Consider the following 23,911-nt stretch of genomic DNA (forward strand, 5'->3'; position numbering starts at 1 on the left):
CCTCGAGTCTGTCCTCACTCTTTCTCTTGCTGAACCCCGACATGCAGACCAGAGCTGCTTGGGGCAGTGTGGGCAACAGGTTAGTCTCCAAGGCTTTTGGCAGTGTGGGTTCAAACACTGACAGAGCGGTCCAAGACATTTTGGCCCTCAGGCGTGGGCTAGAGCAATTCTCAACATTTTTGATGCCCAAGTGTGGGGAAGCTCAGGCTGCAATATTTTTGGTGCTCAACGTGGGGCAGCAAGAACGAGAGACCCATTGAAGGACCTTACTGGAAGAAGGATCCACTGAAAATTCAGAAGTGAAACAAAGGTGATCACAGCAGGAATCTACCATGTGGAGAAAGGTAAGTCATGTTAATGAAAATGGGGCAAGAAATAAGTCAGCCTGAACTCAACTCTCTGTTTTTGTTTTGTTGTTTGCTGCTCATGTGTGTTAATTGTCCGCTTTTGCTTTGTTGCCTGAATGCTATCTTTCATGTTCAAAACAAAAAGAAACGTATTTATCCGAAATTAGAATCTAAAATACAACCAAAGGTTGATGACGATTTGTCAGAGTCAGATTGTGCTAACCTAGAGGAAGAGGCAGCTGAACATTATGACCCTGAATGGCCCTCTTCCCAAAGCCCCTCTCGCAGTGTGCCTCCACCTCCATGTGCTCCCACAACGGAGATGATGTTTATAGATCCCATATGGGAGTTATAGGAAAAAAATACCTCTTCTTAAACAACAAATAGAGTTATAAAAAGAGTATCAGGACTTAATTAATCAGCTACAAAAATTAAAGACAGGAAAGATATCTCGAGAGATAAACTTCAAAAATCCCCCAGATCCTTGCATTCTTCAACCAGGAGTCCAAACAGGGTCTCTATCACCTAGCTTAAGATTAGCCACAGATCATCCAGAGAAGGGAGACACTGAGGCTTTCCCTGTATCAGAGACCAGAGACAATCAAGGGGTTGCTTGGAGACATCACACAGGATTTAATTTTCAAATTATTAAGGAATTAAAAAATGCAGTATCACAATATGGTACCACTGCTCCCTTTACTCTTGCAATTTTAGAGTCTTCCACAGAGGAGTGGCTGACTCCTAGTGATTGGAATACCTTAGTGAAAGCAGTTCTTATCAGTGGTGACTATCTTATTTGGAAATCAGAGTATCATGAGAATTGTAAAGAAACAGCTAGGAGAAACATTCAGGTAGGCAATGATTGGTCCTTTGATGCCTTAGTAGGAGAAGGGCAATTTGCTTCTAGTAATAACCAGATGCAATATGACCCAGGCTTTTTCTCTCAAATTCAAAATGCAGCCATGAAGACTTGGCGTAAATTCCCGGCAAAAGGGGATCCTGGTGCATCCTTAACAGCAATCAGACAAGGACCTGATGAACGATTTTCTGATTTTGTTCATCAATTAATGACAACAGCAGGAAGGATTTTTGGTAATGCAGAGACAGAAGTAGATTATGTGAAACAACTTGCATATGAAAATGCCAATCCTGCCTGCCAAGTGGCCATTAGACCCTACAGAAAAAAGACAGACTTTACAGGGTATATCAGACTCTGTTCTGACATAGGACTCTCCTACCAACAGGGCTTATCTATGGCGACTGCCATGCAAGGACAATCAGTAAGAGATTTTTTGGCTAGTAGAAACCAAAAGGCCTGTTTTAAATGTGGCAAGCCTGGACACTTTGCAAGAGATTGCAAGGCAGAAAATGAGTTAACCCAGAGACATCCCAGAAAACAGCCTGGGCTCTGCCCACTTTGCAAACATGGAAGGCATTGGGCTAGTGAATGTAGGTCCAAAAGTGACAATGAGTGTCTTCCATTTGCCCAGGTTTATTACATTAAGCGCTCAATTTTCGGAACCCTCCCATCCTTGGCCCCACTCTTAGAATGTTTCTCCATGCTCTGGGCCTTCCCCACCCACAGGTGGGTTCCCTTCCCTGTGGTCTGAGAAATGTTAATCAGCCTCTCCTTCCTCTTCTGAATGTTAATCTACCCAGTGTCCTCTGAATAAGGAGTCTACTTTTCCCAGAATGTGTCACTGGGCAGTGAATTCTAAGTTTAAACTGAGACCTGAATATTTCACATTTGGTTCCTACAATCACCCCTTATTCTTGTGGGTGTTTCAAATCCTGGAATCACAATCTGTCATCTTGGTGTACAGTATGATATTGTTGTCTAAGTATGAGTACTTATATAGTACTGATGCAATCTTTAACAAATCTAACCAAGCAATTAAAGATATAGGGGCAAAAGGTGAACAATAGAAGCAAGATTAAAAGGGGTCCCATTATGGCAAAGATCAAGGTTGTAAACCAGGGAGATTTATTGAACTGCTACTAGCACCATCCTAGATTCTGTTCTCTTTCTCTCTGCCTCTTAGCTAGCCTCCCTTAGACCTTGCCCATGGAATCTTTGATTATGCCTGAATGATCTATATAAAAACAACATTCTTCTTTCAAGGCTGCATACAACCTGCCTTGTTGGAGAAAAAGGAGATCTAATCCCCTTCTGTTCTGCATGATTACCTCAAAAAGAGAAGCCACAGACTTCTGTAATTTAGAGATTAAGTCTTCCATAGCCTAAATATATACATCAATAGCTTCTCTAAGTCCCTGGTAGTACTTAGGCTGTACAGCTAGAGCTGTTCTTCCGGTAGCTACTCTTGCAGCCACCCCCAAGCCCAAGAGGACTGTGAAAGTTGGGCTAACAGGTTCTTTCTTTGGCCTGAGGAGTCCTTCTTCCCAGGCATCTAAGAGACCATTTTAAGCATGGTATATTAGCCTAGGCACTAGCTGAACCATGACACAGAAGTCTTGGTTCTGGTTCACCATCTTGAAATTAACACAGGGGGTAAGTCCTGTTCCACATGCCCACCAACCATTTTCAGGGAGGAGTAAGTAACTGACACTGTCTTCTTGTGCTACATGGACGGTGCCGTTGCACAGGCGAGAGCGAGTGTGTGGGACATTTCCCAGGCAGAGCCCCTGTCCAGAAACCACTGTTAGTGTGATCTTAGCATCTCATGATGTCCAGCGGTAGGTACCTATGAGTCCCACAGCCCCATAATAAGGAGGGGCTACATCATAACAAAGCCAGCAAGCCTGAGTGGCCTCTGGGTTAGTAGAATTTAATACCTTAAAAGCCCGCTCTATCATCTGGACCAGCCTGAGTCCTGACCCATCCAAATTTGGCTGGGTCTCATCTAATATGGCTTTCTGGGTCACAAGTGCTGTGGGCCGGTGGCTATCTGTGGGTGGGGGGCTGTTCTCTTACCATTAGGAGGTGGCAATAGAATGAGATTGTTGAGTAATCTGGGACTTCAATCTTTAATCTAATAGTGAAAGTGAGTCCATAATCATACCCTGAATGACACAGTCTGAGTCCTCATACAGCCCGGTTCCCTGTAACCATTTCATGGCAAACTCTTTTCCAGGTTTAGTAAATTGGATGGTCAATGGGTTGCAAGTGAAGTCAGTGCAGGGGCCTTCTCCTGTCCACCTCTTTAAATCTAGAGGCAAGGAATTTCCAGCCCAGAAGTTGGGGACAGCACTGACCTTGCCAGTATATTGATCTTTAGTTAGACCCTCTTGAGTAGCGGCATGGGTGACATTGATCAGATCCCAAGAGGACTTAGGGTTCCACCTTGTATCTCCTGATGTTTTGCAGCTGCAACTCTTACAATAAAACTCTCCTATTCCTCCACAGGTGTGCTCCATTGCTCTTGTTAACCCATCATGCTGACAATCATAGTTGGGGATCTGTCTTTGTTTGACTCTAAGGTGGGAATGACTACACCCAAATGCCTCAACAATCCCTTTTCACAAGGTTTGGGAGAGCATGTTCTTTTTATACTACATTCAGGTAGCCCATACCCTCCAGGGTCATTTCTCCCAGATGCCTAATAGTCATCTAATAGTCAGGAATATTCCATGTTGGTAATCCTGCAGCCAACTGGCAGACATCTGGGGTGAGTGGGGGCCACCAGGTGTATGGGGGTGTTGTCTTTGAAATTGACCAATGTCTCCAGTTTGTGAGAAGACCTTCCATGTCAGCTTTTGAGGAATATGAGGGTTACCCTTGAGGGCTAGTCCAGGCCTTCTCACCAGGAGCGAGATCATAGTCCAGACCATGAGAACGTTAGGTGGAATTATATTAGTCAGCTTCAATCTGTCTCTGGATTCTTATTTTCAATGGGTTTTGAGTGCACCAGACTGTCCAATTAGGTGATGGTCCCTCTGGAGCTGGTGTCACATGGGAGGCATGGATCAAAGCTGATATTCCATCAACCTTTACAGCAGTGGGAGTGGTCAGCAACACCAGAAATGGTCCCTTCCAGTGCAGTTCTAGAGTCTGGGCTTGGTGCTGCAGGATGCAGACCACATCTCCAACCTGGAATCTATTGGAGGTTTCTTGGGTCCCTGGTTCACAGGCATGGACCAGCAGGGTCCATACTTCTTTCTGCACCAACTGAAGTCCTTTTCCTAGCATACAAATCAGTGTTACCATGACAAGTAAATCCACTCACTTCTCCTAAGATGGTCAGAGGAGCGGATGGCCCATACAGAATCTCAAAAGGAGTTAGGTTAAACCTTGAAGGGGTGTTTCTAACCCTAAAAAGAGCCAGAGAAAGGAGCACCACCTAGTCTGTACTGCCAATCTCCATGGACAATTTAGTCAAGGTCTCCTTTAAATTCCTATTCATTCTTTCTACCTGACCTGAGCTTTGGGGTCTGTAAATGCCATGAAGTTTCCAATCAACCCGCAGGTACTTGGTCACTCTCTGACTTACCTGGGCAATGAAGGCAGGCTTGTTATCTGAGGTGATTACTTTAGGTACCCCGAACCATGGAAAGATTTATTCCAAGATCTTTTTCACCACCACCATGGCTGTCACTTTCTTTGTTGGAAAAGCTTCTACCCAGCCGGAGAGAGTGTCTACAAATACTAGAAGGTACTTATTACCATACCTGGTGGGGTTGATCTCTATGAAGTCCACTTCCCAATAGGTTCCTGGTCTGTTGCCTCAAAGGCATTTGCCAGGTTCAGCCTTGGTTCCACAGGCATTTACCTTTTGATAGGGTACACATGTGTATATGACATCCTCAACCCGTCATGTAAGTCCAAGTATGTGAAACTTGGTGTTTAACATAGTAAACATAGTAGCCACAAGTTTCTTAACTCCTAGGTGTGTCCACTGGTGCATTTTCTTCACCATCTCCTCTGCCTCTTTCTGGGGCAGAATTATCTTTCCAGCAGGGTTTTTCACACCCTCAGGTCTTTATCAAACTCCTTTCCAACTTTAATCATTAAGGCCTGTTGCGCGCACCTCCCATGTCCCCCCTCACCCGTGGGAGAGAAACACGAGAGGCAGAATTCGGGTAGTTACTGCAAACGAGGATTTACTCTGTATCAGCAAACGTGGAAGACGCAGAAGGGCTGAAGACAGGAAGAGGCCTAGCTTAAATACACCCTAGAGTGACATATTCACTTCTGATTGGCTGTTCACTCACCACCCAATATTACGCCTTGGGATTGGCCAGTGACTTTGGCGGGCTTTCTGCCTTTGCAGCTGCGCAGTTAATTGTTTACTAGTGGGAAGACACAAGGCCAGCGCCATCTTGGAATGGCGCATACTGACATACTTACTACGGCTTCCTACAAAGGCCAAATCTTGGGCCATATATAGAAATGGAGGTGTGGGGTCAGCTTTACTTTCTGTCACAGCCATGGCAAAAAACGTTTTACTTGTTACCCTCCTCACTTCTCTGTCAGCCATGTTATTTATCTTTGCAACCACCAAGGTCTCTCTTTGGTGGCCAGAACAGTAGATGATGCTTACTTTAGAGGGCAGGTGTAGTGCCTCAAGTAACTTTAAAATCTCAGTCTTATTTTTAATTTCTTTTCCAGCTGACATGAGGAGGCTGGTAGATAGCCCCATGGATGTGGGCCATATCGAAGGCATATCTACTATCTGTGTAAATATTAACCTTCTTATCTTTTCCAAATTCTAGGGCTTTTGTCAGCACTATCAGTTCAACCCTCTAGGCAGAGGTACCTTTGGGTAGTGGGTAGTGCCTGTGCCCATATCACTTTTTGTCCATCTACTATTGTGGCCCCAGCCTTTCTTTTCCAGGTAGCTGCTACCATCAGTATACCAGGTTACCTCAGCATCTGCCAGAGGCTGATTACTCAAGTTTTCTCACCAGCCATGTGCCTCCACAAGCACTTGCTGACAGTCATGGGTTGGTGCTCCAATATTTGAGTCTGGCAGCAAGGTGGCCGGGTTGAGCCCAGTGGCCTGGGTGAAAGTGATCCTGTCTGAATTTAGTAGCAAAGTCTGGTAGTGAGTCATCTGGGCATTAGTGAGCCAATGATAGGGGGCTAGCAGATCACACTCTCCAATGCATGGGAGCAGTCATGACCAAATCCTGCCCCAGGGTCAACTTGTCAGTGTCTTTGACTAGGGTTGCCACTGCTGCCACAATTTGCAGGCAGGTGGGCCACCCAGATGCTACAGAGTCTAATTTCTTTGAGAGGTATGCCACTGGTCATTTTCAGGGCCCTAGCTTCTGTGTTAGAATTCCTTTTGCTACCCCTCCATTCTCAGCCACATACAGGTGGAAAGGATTGGACACATCAGGAAGTCCCAGGGCAAGGGCTAACATAAAAGCAATCTTGATGATGTCAAAAGCAGCCTGCTCTTTCTCTCCCCACTCAAATGGCGTATCACTTTTAGTCAATGGATAGAGGGGTTCTGCCATCTTGGCAAACCCTGGGATCTATAATCGACAGAACCTATCTCCAGGAATTCCCTTACTTGTCTGGCATTTAAAGGAGGGGGGATGTGAAACACAGTCTTTTTTCTCATTTCTGACAACCATTGCTTTCCATCTCTGAGCAGGTAGCCCAAGTAACTGACCTGTTTTCTGCACATCTAGGCCTTCTTAGCAGAGGCTCAGTAACCTAGTTTTTTTAGTTGAGTTAGTCATTGACAGGTTCCATTGACGCATGTGTCTCTGTTAAGGCAGCCAAGAGAATGTCATCTATGAATTGAAGAAGGGTTACCTGGGGGTTCTCTGCTCTGAATGGGGTGAGATCCTGGTGTAGAGCTTCATCAAAGATGGTAGGGGAGTTCTTGAACCCCTGTGGAAGCTGAGACCATGTTAATTGTCCAGATATTCCTGATTCCAGGTCCTTCCATTGGAAAGAAAAGATGGTTTGTTTTTTCGGGCCCAGTCAGAGACAGAAGAAGGCATCTTTAAGATCCAGTACAGTGTACCAAGTCTTTTCTGGGGGAAGAGAGCTTAAAAAATTATATGGGTTTGGTACTGTGGGATGTAAGTCTGCCACCTGTTTGTTTACTTCACGGAGATCTTGCACCGGTCAGTAGTCGTTGGTACTTTCGTACTAGAAGCAGGGGTATGTTCTATGCTGACTGACACCTTTCAAGTATCTCCAAATCTAGCAATCTGAGGATATAATATCTAATTCCATCTTGGGCTTTCTCGCTCATTGGATACTGACAAACTGTTACTGGAGTGGCCAAGGCTTTTAGGTCTACATGGACTGCCTGCTGGTTCTTAGCCTTACTCATGCCTGAGGTTTCTGCCCATGCTTGTGGAACTGGTTCAGCCACCAGTCCATACCTCCAGGATTCTCTTTTGTGTGATCAAAGAGGTGATATTCATCCTCAAGTTTTACAGTCACCACATGTAACGCATTTCCCTCTGGGGCCTTCTGGAAGAAAGCAAAGCAGGGCCCCAATCTTTGCAAGCAGGTCCCTGCCCAGGAGAGGGAAAGAGCATTCTGAAATGACTAAGAATGAGTGGGACACCTGGCCCATGCTGAGATCCACTGTCCTTCGGTGGTCCATGAATACTGTTTATTGCCAGTAGCTCTTTGGACCCACGACCTCTTGCCAGACAATGGTTTGCAAACCATGGTTTGCAAAAGAACTGAATGTTGGGCCCCGGTATCCACCAGGAACTGTGTGGGCTTCCCTTTCACTCTCAGGGTTACCCCAGGCTCAGGGAGGGGGTCCAAGCCTCATCTTCCCTCCCTAGTCACTGTCTTTGTCCAGGGCCAATATTTTGTGGTCTGGGGCGTTCTCTCGAGCTTGGCATGGTCTATCCCCCCTTTTCTTCAGGCAGTCTCTTGTCCAGTGCCCATTTTCTCTGAAATGGGCACACTGATCCTTATCTAAAGGTCTCCTTCGATTCCTTGGTACTCTCTCGCCTGGCCGTCGACTCTCTCTGACTACTGTGGCCAAAATTCTAGTCAAGTTCTTTTCCTGTCTTTTTTTCTTTCTCTAGTTTTCTAGCTTCCTGCTCTTTCTGCTTCCCCTCTTTCTTCTCTTCCTCAGTCTTTCTACTATAGAGTACCTTATCAGCTACTTGTACCAAATTCTCCAAAGACTTGTCCTGTAATTCATCTAGTTTCTGTAGCTTTTTCCTAATATCACTGGCATATTGGTCAATGAAGGCTATTGCCATTGTTGCTTTATGTTCAGCAGATGCAGGGTCATAGGTTGTGAACCAGTGGACTGTCTCCATCAGCCATTCTAGGAAGGCTGAAGGGGATTCTGTAGGCCCTTGGACCATTTTTCTTACCTTAGCCAAATTAGTGGGGTGCCATGCAACCCCTCAGAGACCTGCCATTAGGGCCTAGTGATAGACTTTCAAAAGCTCCCTACTGCCTAGAAAGTTGAAATCTCAATCTGGTCTGGTCAGGGGGAAGGCTGCATCTATCTCATTCTGTAGGAGAGTGGGTCTTCCATTGGTCCCAGGAACATTTTCCTGGCTTGCAAGATGACACGCTGCCTTTCCTCAGTAGTAAAGAATGTCTGTAAGAGCTGCTGACAATCATCCCAAGTGGGCTGATGTATAAAAAGAGAGAATCAATCATGTGGATCAGAGTCTGGGAGTTTTAAGAAGTTATGAGTCTTCCAGTTATAGAGGTCTGAAAATGAAAAGGACCAATACTGAAAAAGTTGGTTCGCCTGATCATCGTGGGGCCCATAGGCCCTCAGAGGCAGGACAGTCACAGGTTTCAGGGGTCAATTCCTGTCAGTCAGACCCTCCTGGCTCCCTTCTGCCAGGGGCCTGAGGGTTCCATTGGAGCTGCAGTCTTCTGTGCTGCTGTAGCCACGGCTCCATATGCTCCCGGAGCTGTGGTTCCCTGTGCTTCCGGAGCTGCAGCTGGGGCCACCATTGAGGGGAGCATTGGAGGGTAAGGAGGAGGGGGATATAATAAGAGGTGGTCAGCATATGAGGTGGGTAAGATCTTCTTTTCTCCCACAGAACATGAGGCTCTCCTCTCCTCATCACCATCCTTCAGCGCAAACACCTTGGTCTTCAATGGGTCTGGAAGTGAAACAAATGGGAGGACCCACAGGGAGAGAGAACCAAGTTTTCCCAGACAGTTGCATAAAGGACCTGGTCTGGATGTACACTGGGACCCCTCTGAAAAATTCTCACTTTAACCTTTCTAACTTTCTCTAGAATGAAGGAGTCCTCTGGTGGCCATGCGGTCTGAAGAGATGGCCATTCTGAGGTACACAATATTTGCTATCTCTGTTTCTTCACTCCTACTGACAAATTATGAGCTGTATTCTTAACTTCAGTCCAGTGGTCTAGAGTCAAAGATAATAGTGTAGAAAGTGTTTGTCCCATGGTAAGTAATACAGTAGCTTCAGTCCAAAATAACATCAGTCAAAGTCCAAGAACACAAAGAATGACAACCAACACACAGGCAGTTTGCCAAGAAAACAGAGAAAACCAACACAGACAGATCATACCTGTCACAGGTGACACATAATCCAGGTGATACAGATGGTTCTCACCCCTGTCACAGGCACAGAGACCAGGTTACACAATTAAGACATAGAAAGGCTGCCAGTGGAAGGCTCCAATAACCAGGCAATGTGGCCAGTCTACACTGGACCTAATTTAAAAGATTCAGACGACTTGGTCAGCTTACGCTGGACCAAATCTCACAAATTCAGATGACTTGGCCAGCCCACACTGGACCAAATCTAACATATTTCTAACACCATCAACAATAAACAACACAAACAGAATTAGACATGGACACACTGCCACGAGAGCACAACAAACCCCAGGCAGTGGTGGCCAAAGACCACCTTCAAACAGAGAAGGGTTGTTTCTGACCCTATCTCCCATACAAATGAACCCTGAGGCATCCCCCAGAGGACTGTGGCCTGCAGTGTGCTGACACATCTGTCCCACTGCTTCCACTACCCATGAATTCCCTCTGAGAACTTGTAACCTGATCTTATCCCAGGGTCCTGCTCTCTGTGGCTTGCCCAGTTCTTGCCCCTGCCATAAGCACAGAAACCAGGCTACACAGACGGTCGCCCCTGCCACGGGTGCACAGACACTTCACAGACACAGACAGTTACCCCTGCCATGGGCACAGACACTTCACAGATTCAAATAAACAGACAGTACACAGACCTGCTTGAGTGAGAAGACCTCTGATCTTCTCAAGTTGTGGGGTCTGAGAGAGCAAATCTCGGTGGTATCTCCAAATATGTTAGACTAACAAGGGGACATACTCCCCCAGAGACACTCATGGATGGGATTCGTTGCAATAACATGAGGTTTATTGATGCTGGTACACTAGGGCTCTCCTGCATGAAGGTAAGAGAACCCCTAACAAAAGCTGGGAGCAGTTCTTATACAGAGTTTATGAGGGCAACCATAAGAAACCACAAAGGCTGACCTTCCCAGGTGTGGTCTATAGATGACTCAGATTTGCACATTACTTTTATGACAATGAGTGTCTTCCATTTGTCCAGGTTTATTAAATTAAGGGCTCAGTTTTCTGACTCCCTCCCATCCTGGGCCACTCTCTTGGAATGTGTCTCTGTGCTTTGGGCCTTCCCCACCCACAGGTGGGTTCCCTTCCCTGTCGTCTGAGAAATATTAATCAGCCTCTCTCTTCCTCTTCTGAATGTTAATCCAGCAAGTGTCTTCTGACTAACGAGTGTACTCTTCCCAGAATGTGTCCCGGGGCAGTGAATTCTAAATTCAAACTGAGACCTGAATATCTCACATTTGGTTCCTACAGTTCCTGTCAAAAGGAAATGCAAGGACAAAAATAATGGAGCAGAGACTGAAAAAAAGGCCATCTAGAGACCGCCTCATCTTGGGATCCATTCCATCTGTGGACACCAATTCCAGACTGTGCCCTTCCACTAGCCTTGAGCAGGTCTGAAAGACCTTGTTTACCACAACAGACCAAGTGATAGGATCTAGGTGGAGTTACCTACCTTGGCTGCATGAAACTTAGAAGAAGAACTCACCCTGGGCTTGCCTTGACATATCTCCAGCTGTGACCAAGAACAGATTTCCCCTCCCATCTCTGGCTTAAACCAGAAAGTGTTTTGGTGGGGCCTTTCCCTTTAAATTGAGAGATGAACATTAAACTTTGAGCCTTGATCAGAGAACTTTGTCTTGGCTTCAACTCTTCTCTCCCTCTATCCCATTTTTATTCCCAGCCCCCCTTTCAGGTGAACCCAGTTGATCAGTAGCCACAGGCAGCTATACCAGACACTATTCCTGATGCCCAGAAGTGCTTGCTGACAGGAGCCTGGTACAGCTGTTCTCTGAGAGGGTCTGTCAGCACCTGAGTAATACAGATACTTACAGGTAACCATTGGAATGACTCCAGTGACACCAAAAGAAGTGCAAGAGATAGCAACTCCAAAGGAAGAACAAGAAAATCAGCCAACAGGACCCTCCAGAGTTTCCAGGGACTAAACCACCAACCAAAGAATATACATGGATGGGTCCATAGATCCAGCTACATATGTAGCGGAAGACTGACTGCCTTATATGGCAACAATGGAAGGGGAGGCCCTTGGTTCTATGGAAACTTGATGCCTCAGTGTACAGGAATTCTAAAGCAGTGAGGCAGGAGTGGGTGGGTGAGTAAGGAGCACCCTCTAAGAGGCAAAGGAGAGAGAAGATGGGATGATGAGTTTTCAGAAGGGAGATGAGACCAGAAAGGGGGACAACATTTGAAATGTAAATAAATTTTTAAAAACAACTTAAAAATATATGATTCAGTTGAAGCTCTTTGAGCATCAAAATAAAACCTATTAATCTATAAGTATATCATAAAAAGATTAGGAATCTATTGATATTTATATAGTATATCATTATAAAAATCTATAGTGTATAAAAATCTAAGGCTATATTGTAGGTTAATAACATTAGCAGAAAAAAGTCAAAATACTAACTACTCAAACCATGGAACTAAAAGTTTCAAATGTATACCCTAGATTAAAATGTTCCCTTAAACTTTTAAACTTTACTTTCTCTCCTTAGTTCTCCTTAGTTTATCTGTTGCCACAATTTTCAAATCAACTAGACTGCTCCAGCAACTTGCTTGCTCAGGTCTTCCATCACAATATGCATCTTAAGTGGCTCCAAAGCATCTAGCCCCAGGTAGTCTAGGCTCACAGACTGCTCTGACTAGGCCTGCAGTTTCTTTCTTTCTTTTTTTAAAAAAAAATTAAATTTTTATTGGATATCTTATTTACATTTCAGATGTGTCCCCCTTTCCACCCCACCCAGAACCCCCCTATTCTATCCCCTTTCCTCCTGTTTCTATTAGAATGTGCCCCCACCCACCCACCCACTTCCATCTTCTCACTCTTGAATTCCCCCACACTGGGGCATCCAGCCTTCAAGGGACCAAGGATCTCCTATCTCACCTAGACCCAACAAGGTCATCCTCCCCTACATATACAACTTTAGCCATGGGTCCCTCCTTACATGTTCCCAGGCTGGTGGTTTAGACCCTGGGAGCTCTGGTTGGTTGGTATTGTTGCTCTCCCCATGGGGCCACAAAACCTTTTCAGCTCCTTCACTCCTCAATTGGGAACCCCAAGATCAGTTCAATGGTTAGCTGTGAGCAACCACTTCTGTATATGTTAGGCTCTTGCAGACCTCTAAGAAGACAGCTATATATCAGGCATGCACTTTCTGGCATCCACATCACTGTTTGCCTTTGGTGACTGCATATGAGATAGATACCCAGGGAGAACAGTCTCCAGATGACCCCTCCTTCAGTTTCTGTCCCACAATCAAGGAACAATGTTTTCAATGTTTGTGATCTGTGAGTTGTATCTTGGGTATTGTGAGCTTTTGGGCTAATATTTACTTATCAGTGAGAGCATACCATGTGTGTTCTTTTGTGATTGGGTTACCTCACTCAGGATGATATTTTTATGGTTCAATCCATTTGCTTAAGAATTTTGTGAATTCATTTTTTTAATAGCTGAGTAATAATACTCCATTGTGTAAATGTGCCACATTTTCTGTGTCCATTCTTCTCTTGAAGGACATCTGGGTTCTTTCCAGCTTCTGGCTATTATAAATAAGGCTGCTATGAACATAGTAGAGCATGCGTCTTTGTTATATATTGAAGCATCTTCTGGGTATACGCCAAGGAGTGGTATAGCTGGATCCTCTGGTAAAACTATGTCCAATTTTCTCAGGAACCACCAGACTAATTTCCAGAGTGGTTGTACCAGCTTGTAATTCCACCAATAATGGAGGAGTGTTCCACTTTCTCCATATCTTTGCCAGCATCTGCTATCACCTGAGCTTTTGATCTTAGCTATTCTGATTGGTGTGAGGTAGAATCTCAGGGTTGTTTTGATTTGCATTTCTTTGATGACTAAGGATGATAAGCATTTCTCTAGATGCTTCTCAACAAATCCCTCTGTTGAGAATTCTTTGTTTAGTTCTGTACCCCATTTTTAATAGGGTTATTTGGTTGTCTGGAGTCTAATTTCTTGAGTTCTTTGTATATATTGGATATTAGCCTTCTATCAGCTATAGGATTGGTAAAGATGTTTTCCCAATCTGTTGGTTGCCATTTTGTCCTATTAACAGTGTCCTGTAGTTTCTTAATCCCAGAAGGTCCTCTTTAACCCCAGAGCCTGGGCAGTAAGTAAAAAAGTATGCCCTTTCTGGCTTTGGCCAGCATTCCAACTTTTTGGGATCCTGAGAATATATGTACAAACCAGAGATAATTATGGTTTATTGATATATCATATACTTACATAATTTACCATCTATTATTATTTCATGATTGTTAAAATGTTAACATAAATGCTATATTGATTTTATTTCCATCCCTTTATTTCCCTCCTTCAACTCCTTTGGTAGACCTAACTCTCTTTCACATTTATTATCTGTATCCTATAAATTGTTTTGTTACACACATACAAACAAATGTGTTCATTTTACATATCCAATCTGCTGAATGCATTAGTGATGTACAGATATGTGTGTTTACAAGTGAGTGTGTGTGTCCAATTGTAGACACATATCAGTGAGCTTATTCCTGGTGAACAACTGATTTTCCTTCTATAAGCTGCCTTTGATAGTTCACTTTTTAATATTTGATTTATTTTTTATGATACTTGTTTTGCCTTCCTGTTTATATGTGTACTATATGCATGCCCTGTGCCTGTAGAGACCAGAAGATGATTTCAGACCATCTGTAACTGGAGTTACATAGAGTAGTAACCTGCTGTGTAAAAATTGGGAATCTAACACTTGCTCTTCAGAACAGCAGCCAGTTGATCTTCATCTAAGAATGGGGTTTTATAAAATGTCTTTGACAACATTGACATATTGGCTGATATTGCCACACTATATAATTTTTGTTTAAGCAATCATATTATTGTGAATTCCATCCCTGGCATGTCTAGAAACTGCTATTTAGTAGCTGGTATTTTGATCTTCTAGTCCTTATAATCTTTTTATCACCATTACTCCTTGATTGATATTTCATGTACCTTTGCTGTATGTGTGGCATTATAACAAATTGGGGCTGAACACTCAATGGTTACCTATTTACTGCATGTTGACCTATTGTGTAGAACTCTGTAATAGACTCTAACTGATGTAAAAAGCTCCTTTGACAAGGAGTAAGACTTACACATTTCTGTGTTAGAAATTATATTGGTTTAGGAAAATGGCAGTAGTAAGTTCTTCTCTAAGGTCTTTGAAAATTATCATTACTTTTTAATTTTTTCTAAAATATTTGTGAAACTATCTCTAATTATTACATATTCCAGTCATATTATTGAGGTTAAGTAAAAAGAACATTCTAGAACCAATTACCATGAGTCACTCAGAAGAGGTGAGAATTTCTGCTTTGATGTGAGGCACAAACATAGTAATTTCTACTTAAATAAATAAAGCTTCTTTATATTAACAAGGAATATTGTCCTGAAGCCCAAATTTTTTTCATGTGGAATACAGAGGGAGAGTGAAAATTCTATTTTTAAACTGGTGGCTTCTGTTTCTGTATGAAAGGTCTACTAGAAGATATCCTCTAATTATGATGAATGGAGTACTTAATTACAAATGAAGTAAATAATTAGAAGTACTATTTCCCCTACAGCTACTGGATCATTCAAAATTACTTAAACACTCTTGGTTCTAGAGATCATATTCTGAAGAACTGCCTTGATTTTAGGTGCATGAACTCAAGTCATAACTTGCAGGTTTTTTTTTTTTTTTTTTTTTACTGTTCCCAGAAAACCCATTTTCTGCCTCTTTTTTAGAGCTTATTCAGAATAAAAATATCCATGCATTAATGTAAACCTTGATAGTTAAAGACATAGAATAAGACATCTAAAAATGGTTATTGTATGCAATAGGATCATAGGAAGATCTTACTGTTTGTCCACATGCTCTGCATTTCCCCATCTTCAGCTACTAAGATAAAGAGAAGAAAGAAGAAAAAAGAAAAATACTTAAAATGTAAAAAAATCCTTTTAGATCTGGCATAGCATTCTGTTCAATATTTACAACTTTCTGAAATCTGAAATTTTCTTTGACTATAAAGAACAGACTACTAAATATAATGCCACATACTCCTAATACAGACTAGACTATGAAACAAATGACCTTTTCTTATTCTTCCAGAAATAAGGGATCTCCAGAGCTAAGCAGTTTCCATAATTCTACTCACTTAAGACTTCACAGAGGACTCTAAAGGGGATTAAAATGCTTAAACAATGAAGCCATCACGGGAATGTGCAAAATGGGACTACATTGCTCTTATTTCACTTAGAAATTTTATTCCACTGTGTTTCCAACATCTTTGAAAAGTGTTAACATACAACCAAAAATTTATAACATAGTCACATAAGTTTAATTATACTATTATGACACATGACTATAAAATTGTTTTACTTTTTTGAATTAATAAGTAAAATATAATATGAGAAGCATTTACTGATACTTTAAATTGAGATATTTGGTGTCTGCATGTTCTGGGTATGCTGGTGTGTATGTAGGTCTGCATGCATTTATCTGCATTTGGAGACTAAAGATCAACCTCACTTACATTTTCTCAGGTGATGTCCATATGGTTTTCTGTTGCAAAGTTTTTTACTGTGTGACTCACCAAGTAAGAAGGGCTATTTAGCCAGTGAGTTCCAGAGATCTGCTTATCTGTCTCCCTGGTGCTGGTACCTGAGGTATATGTCACCATACATACTTAATTTTTGTAAATTCTAGAGATTGAACTCAAGTCAAAGAAGTTTCCCACTAGGTGAGTTATTTAGGAAAAGTAAGTATATGAATAAGATGTTTCTTTTCATTTGTTGGCCTTTATCTAACCCCAAATGATATATGTATAAAAATATTCCCTATGAAAAATCAAGTAGAAATGCAAGCACCACCTATATTTTATGTTACATAAGGTACATCAACTATGAGAAGTATGAGATGATAAAAACAAAATAAAAACAATCAACAAAGCAACCAAAAAATAGTCTTTTAAGCCTTAACTCTGTCAATGACAAGCTTCAAATCCTCAACAAAATCACTTAGCTGAACTTGATTCACATCTTCATAAAAAAAGGAATGAATACTTTACAAGCCTGGTTTGTAGATTAAAATTTGCTGTAGGAGTGAGTATGGCAATAAGCAGTGTCTGAAACACTATATATACCTGCCTTACCCAGGATTCTCTAGAGAGATAGACTGGATACAATATACATATAGTGTATGTGGAGTTACCATATAAATTGTCTCATGTGATTATAGAGTATGAAAAGTCATATGATAGGCTGGCAATAATCTGCAGAACCAAGGTCTTCATAGTGTTTCTCAATCTAATAGCAAAACTTCTGAACCAGAGAAGCTACTGGTCTAATTCTTTTTTAATCAAACCGTTGAGTACTGAAAAGTGGAAAGTTTGGAAGGAAAGCCATGATGCAAGACATCTAAGAACAGAAATGATCTTAGCTGAGGAGAGAGTGAGTTAGCCTTTGTACAGTCAAATGGATGGTGCTAATTCAATCCAACTTCTTTCAGCTTCTCACTGACTCACTCTACTTGATCTCACACTAATTTTGACAATCTGTTCTAATCTCCTGGCTCCTTCTCTTTCTCTGACTTGTTCTACTTTCACTTGTATCTAGTTTGTTATTTCTGCAACTTGTCTCCATAAAACCATCCTGATAAAACTGTCATAAACATATGCCAAACACCACCCCATTATCTCCCTTGCTGGTCTTAAATAGCCTGTGCTGTTCTTATGTAAATTAAACATATCCCATCTTTGACACATTTTGTCAAGTATTTCTCTGATTGGTCTTAAGTCCCCTCAATTAGACATCACTTTCAAACATGACTGCTTTCTTCCACAAAATAACTTGATCTTCATTGTGAGGAATTAAAGGTGTATACTCACGGTGTGTCTGTGTTGCAGACAAATCATAATGTAATCCAGGGCATATCTCCATTTCTGCCATAGACCTAGAAGGTCATTAGATATAATCTCTTGCCAGAGCAACCATGTTACTGGATAAAAATTCTTTACAATTTATAGATGAGTACATATGGTGTTTGTCCTATTGGGTCTAAGTTTCCTAACACAGGATTATTTTTCCTAGTTCCATCCATTAGCATAGTAATTTTATGATGTCATTTTTTAAATAGTTGAGAACATTTTCGGGTATCAATTATCACATCTTCTTCGTCCATTATTCAGTTGAAGGACATTTATGTTCTTTCCAGTTTATGGCTATTAAGGATAAAAGTGCTATGAAAATAGTTGAGCAAGTGCCCTTGGGGTATGGTGAAACATCCTTTGAATATAGACCCAGGAGTTGTATAGATGGGTCTTCAGGTAATTAGATTCCTAATTTTCTGAGAAATTGCCATGTTGATTTCCAAAAAAAGGTTTGTTCAAGTTTCTACTCCCATCAGCAAGTGAGAAATATTTCCCTTGTCTACCTCCTCATCAGCATGATCTGTGACTTGAATTTTGGTCTTAGTCATTCTGACAGATGTTAAGATAGAATCTCAAACTCATTTTAATTTATATCTCCCTGATGGCTAAGGACTTTAAATATTTCTTTAAGTGCTTCTTAGCCATTTTAGATTCCTCTGTTGAGAAATCTCTATTAAAATCTGTACCTCATTTTCAAATTGGATTATTTGGTTTGTTGATGTGTAGTTTCTTGACTTCTTTATATACTTTGGATATATGCCCTCTGTCCCACTACTAATTTCAAACTGTACTACAGAAAAATAGTAATAAAATCTACCAGTATTGGCATAAGAACAGACAGGTTAATCAATGGAATTGAACAGAAGATGCAGATGTAAATCCACATACCAGTGAACACTTGATTTTTTTTCAAGGAATCTAAAATTATACAATGTAAAAGAGAGAGCATCTTCAACAAATGCTGCTAGACTAACTGGACATTGGCTGCCAAGGACCAGCATAGGCTTAGAGAGGGGTTTCTGAGGAGAGTGTTTGGGAACAGTGAAAAAGTGACTCCAAGTCAGTTGTCGGTACAAGCTGACAGCTCAATGTTCTGCTTCAAGTTGGCTCTACAAACAGTGGATAGATAGCTCAACTCTTGCAGACCAGAGCCCGGTCTTTTATTTGCATATTAATTCAATCATCCTGGGTTTCTTTTTGATTAATCTATAAATTAGTGTTTTATGACCTTAGCCCCTTGATACTTAGAAAGAGACATCAAGTACATTTAAAAAAAAAACATAGAAGATGAACTTACATATTTGCCTGCCTTTGTAAGCACAAACAGTATGTTTGGCTGGGTGGGATCACTTCCTAATATTACCATTCTCACCACTCTCAGACCTAAACCCACTCTGTACCAGGTTGAACTCAGGAATCTGCCTGCCTTTTAAGCACATACAATACGCTAGCTGGATAGGATCTGGCTCTGAGATTACCATTCTTACTATGCCTGGAACTAAATTTGATCTGTCCCAGGCTGACCTTGAACTCAGAAATGTGCCTGCTTTTGTATCTTTCTAAAAAGCTGGCTCATTAGTAAAGCTGCCTTTGCTTTTTATAGGCCCATAAAACCCCCCACACAATTCATATTGCTTATAGTTTGCATAGTTGAAACCTTATAGTTTGCATAGTTGAAGAATTATACATTATTGAGCTCTCATGTTTTTAGAGGTCTTTTCCACAGCCTTAAGGGCTGTCCTGAAGGTCATAACATTTACAATTTTTCTAAAAATCTTTACACACTTTGTGTCACAAAAAAGAGACTCATGAAAGCAGAACACTCACTCGCTCTCTTGGAATTTAGGCTTAGAGTCCTGCTTGGGCATTATATATATGTAATTCGCTGTTTCCTCCTTCTCCCATCACCCCTGATTTCCCAGGTCTTACATATATTAATTTAAGAGATATTATGCTAATGACAGTTCATTGAACTCATTGTTTAACCCCATCAATGAGAAACCTAGAATAACTTTGTGAGTTGTAATACTTCTTAAACAGCCTTTAAAAAGCCCAAGAAAATTTTTGGTTAAAATATGTACATTAAGAAGCTAGACAACTTGTTTATTAGGACCATTTGCTTGAAAAAGTTGTTTTCCAGCATGGCATCATACTGAACATAAATAAAATATCCAAAAAAAGAAGTTATACAACTGATTCAGATGCTATGAGCATTTGTTTCTCTTGCACAGTAGCCAGATTCATTCCCTCAATTGATGTGATGGCTTCTAACCTCCCATGACTCCAGTATGAGGGTATCTAATGCTATTTTTTGGCCTCGGACATTACCAGGCATACTGACAGTGCACAAACATACATCTAGGCAAAGCACTCATACACATAAAAAAATATACCTTTAAAATATTATAGGTTAGCCTGCCCCTAGAGTCATGGTAGGCATAGCTACTGTGTCACATGTATGTCAGTGGGTGGCAGGAGGAGAGGGGCTATGTCTATTCTCAGTGTTTTGACATATGGACATCTGAATGCTTAGTAGCCCAATATTCCCTGAAAACAAAAATCCTGAGATGACTACCAATCTGGTGTCAGTTAGGCCTAGATGGACACCCAGGAAGGGGAGTAAAACAGAGACAAGAAAAACCCCACCTATGGGCCCTGGGCAGGAGTAAGCCTGAGATAGACAGATGACCCTTGCAAGGGTCATTGAGTCAGTCAGGCTAGGTAAGGTGTGAGCCTGAGAAAAGCATCAAACCAGTGCTATGGGTTCTGACCAAGGGACTAGCCTAAGATGACCACCAATCCATCACTGAACAGGCCTGTTGTGAGTAGAACAGACTCCCAGATGATCCCTGCCCCATGCCATAATGCATTAGCAGAGCATAGCACTCCTGAGACCACTTCTGAAATGACCCCAGACACTGAGAGACTTAAGAGGAGCAAATAACTGGTAAAGAAATAGAAGATAAAAAGAAAGAGAAGGATGTGGGCACAATGAAGAAAGGCAGGATTAGAAACCAGAAGACAGCTGAAGAACAGCCTGATGTGAGTAGCTGGTGATATTGCCTTGGAACATGTGAGATTTTAGCCTGTGCTGCCACTGGGGGCCATCCCTTGGTTTGTTCCCTTGCAGTAGTGGTCTATCACCACCAAAGGCTACACAGCCATTCTGGGTCAGGGCTGCCCCACTCCTGGAAGACATTCACATCTCAAGTTTGTGCAGAACTGGCCCCATTCCTCAGTTATGCACTGTGGGAGAGCTGGACCTGTAGGCGTAAGAATAAGAGAGTTGACTCTGACCTAGACTGCTGCCGTACACAAGTTGAATGAAGGTGAGCAGGCCCTGAAGATAAAAGTGTGGGAAAGTTGGCCCAAACACTTATCTTATGTATGATAGCATAGTTTAGGGCAAGACACCCACCTTGCCCCTCACCACATGTGGCAGGTAAGAGACTTGGCCCTAGTGTAATAAGAGCAGGAATTCTGGCTTGTCTGTCTTGGCCCTAGGCCTCAGGGCATAGTTTTATCTTCTCACCTAATCACCCACCCCATATTTTAGTATGGCTTCTAGAATATCAGGTATCATGGCCACATTTCAAGCGGGCAGAAAGAATCAGCAGAGATTATCCCCCTTTAGCAACATACACCTGGAATAGTTCTAATAGTCAAAGCATAATTACATCAGAGTTTAAGCATCTAGCAGCAAGAAAGAAATGGAATTCTTTTGTCAGCTGGACACACATCTACGTAAAACAACTCAGGGGACCAAATCTCTGTTAGAAACATAATCTTTTATTAGAAAAAATTGAACAATAAAACAATTTTAATCCTAAATATTCATGTTGTATAATATAACATATGTTTGGACAAATATTTTGTACTACTACTTGAAATTATAATTTCAAACTCTATAGTTTGAATTTAGAACTAAATGATAAAATTGTTAGTCTGAAAGGTACATACTAGTGAACAGTTAAGGTTTAATCAATCTAAGCTCTAAGTCAATCCCTGAGAAAAATCTTGTACTGCCTTTTTTTTAAGTCACAGAAAAATAGTATTCCTGGATTCAAGAGGGAAAATTATTTTCAAGTATCTATTAAACGCCAGTTTATTATTAAATGAGATGGTTCACAAATGAACTGAAGTCTAGAAAACAACCTACTATCCCATTAATGAACAACACTCTTTGGAAACATGGTCCTAAAGTCAGATATCAACTGTTTAAGATTTGTTTTGGTATTTGGTAGCATAGACTCAGTGTCAAAGGATAGTTTTATAAATGATTAGAAAATTGTTCATCAGGTGAATGATATGATATTGATTCTTTTCTCTTTCTGAAATACAGTGTAACATCAAGATCAATGCTAAGCCCAGCTAAACTGAACAAAGCTTACCAATAGATATTTTTACTGGATTGATCTTAGTAAAAATTATCAGCTAATCTTCTAGGACAATAGGGTGGCAGGACCAAAACAGTTTTCTTCAGTGTTTGAAACAAAAAGAAAATCAGAGAGAGATACTCAAGATTTTTTTTCTAAGAGGAATCCTATTATGACATATCAGTATATTTTCTATCTTTTTTATTGGATATTTTATTTACACTTCAGATGCCATCCCCTTTCCCCATTCTCCCCCCTTATAAAACCCCTATCCCATGCCCCCTTATCCTTTTTGTTTTTATACATTTTTTTAAAACTGTTAATCAAAGGCTTTATAAGTTTAGTAATGCTCAATCACAGGTATAACCCACTACTCAACCTAGATATATCAACTATCTTTGACTGGTGGAGATACATGAACATCTGCCTCCCTGTCTCCCCCCTCATTCTCCCTCTCATCACCTAGCTTCTCCTCTTCTTCTTCTCCTCCTCTCCTTACTCCTTCTCTTCCTCTCAGTACTTCTCCCACCTTAGCTCCTCCTACATGTCACCCTTTCTGTTAAAATGAAACTTTTCTCTCAAAATACAATTAGAGCATAATTATGCCAATTTGTACCTGTGAGGTACAAGATAGTCCTAATACCCAGTGCATCACTTTGTTGACTAACCAAAACCTCTGTCGTTTCTCCTAACTAAAACACTTAGTTCTGAACCTGGCTTTTTTCTTGGCTTTAGAATGAATGTCAGCTGAAGACCATCCACTCAAATCTTTTCTCTCAAGGTAAATAGCCAGGATTGGCTATGAGCCTATAAGTTTTCAACCCCATCAGAAATCCAGAATGACTGAGATAACTATAATTGTGGGAAGCACAAAGCATAGCTTCTAAACCTTAGCCAATTTATAGAGACCGCTGAACACCTGGACACTCCCTATACTACAAAATGTTGGAGCATCTGATTTTTCAGCCTTCTGGCCCAGGATCATCTGACAGACCTTAGTGATGCAGAATTATTAAGGGCTGATTACTCTGTTTAGGCAGATATAGTCAGTCAACTATTCTGCAAGTGTGTCCTTTTCTGCACAGTAATTTGTCTATAGATGGAAAGAGACAATTCTTGTCTAAGTGGCTGTCTCACCAAAACTGGAGTGACTCCAAAGATGCTCAATTTCTTCCTAGAATTCAATACAGGAAGCTGTCAGGAGCAGACAGGTCTCTAATCAAAATGAATATTAATACAGAAATGTTTGTCACATCAATTCTGTAGAATTCTGATGTTTTGAAAACCAACTATTCATGTAAGGTAATCTGGTCTGTTGTCTGTTAACTCCACTCAGCTATCTCTAAATAAAACAAGGAAACACCCTAAAAATAAACTCCAAGCCATGAATTTGCTATAGTCCCTTAACTCACAGGCTGTCCATCTCAAATCAATTAAAAAAGTTAAAGAAGGACTGGGTCTAAGCCTTGTATTCCTAAATGTGTTATACAGGCACAATGCCTATGAAAGTAACAATATTCATTTCACTTTTATATCAATAAGAAGCTTGTACCAATGAAAACCTTAAATTTGAACTCAAAGTAAATTTTGTACCATTTAAGAAATTATAACTTCACCTTGATAATAATTGTACGAATTTCTACCAATAGGTTATGGCTATGAAATAAATCCTCCCTGCTCCAACAAAACCACTTTTCCCTAGAAAGACAGCCCAATATTAACCACCTTAG

General features: G+C 41.3%; 1 non-coding gene across 1 annotated transcript; it reads left to right on the top strand.

Annotated features, from left to right (window-relative positions):
* The first annotated feature begins 20,219 nt into the window (after positions 1-20,219).
* Positions 20,220-20,350, top strand: LOC117719427 (small nucleolar RNA SNORA17). Its single transcript, XR_004608161.1, has one exon. It is a non-coding gene; the product is annotated as a small nucleolar RNA SNORA17 (small nucleolar RNA).
* The last annotated feature ends 3,561 nt before the right edge of the window (positions 20,351-23,911 follow it).

Source organism: Arvicanthis niloticus, chromosome 13 (assembly GCF_011762505.2).
Source record: "Arvicanthis niloticus isolate mArvNil1 chromosome 13, mArvNil1.pat.X, whole genome shotgun sequence".
NCBI classification, from domain to species: domain Eukaryota; kingdom Metazoa; phylum Chordata; class Mammalia; order Rodentia; family Muridae; genus Arvicanthis; species Arvicanthis niloticus.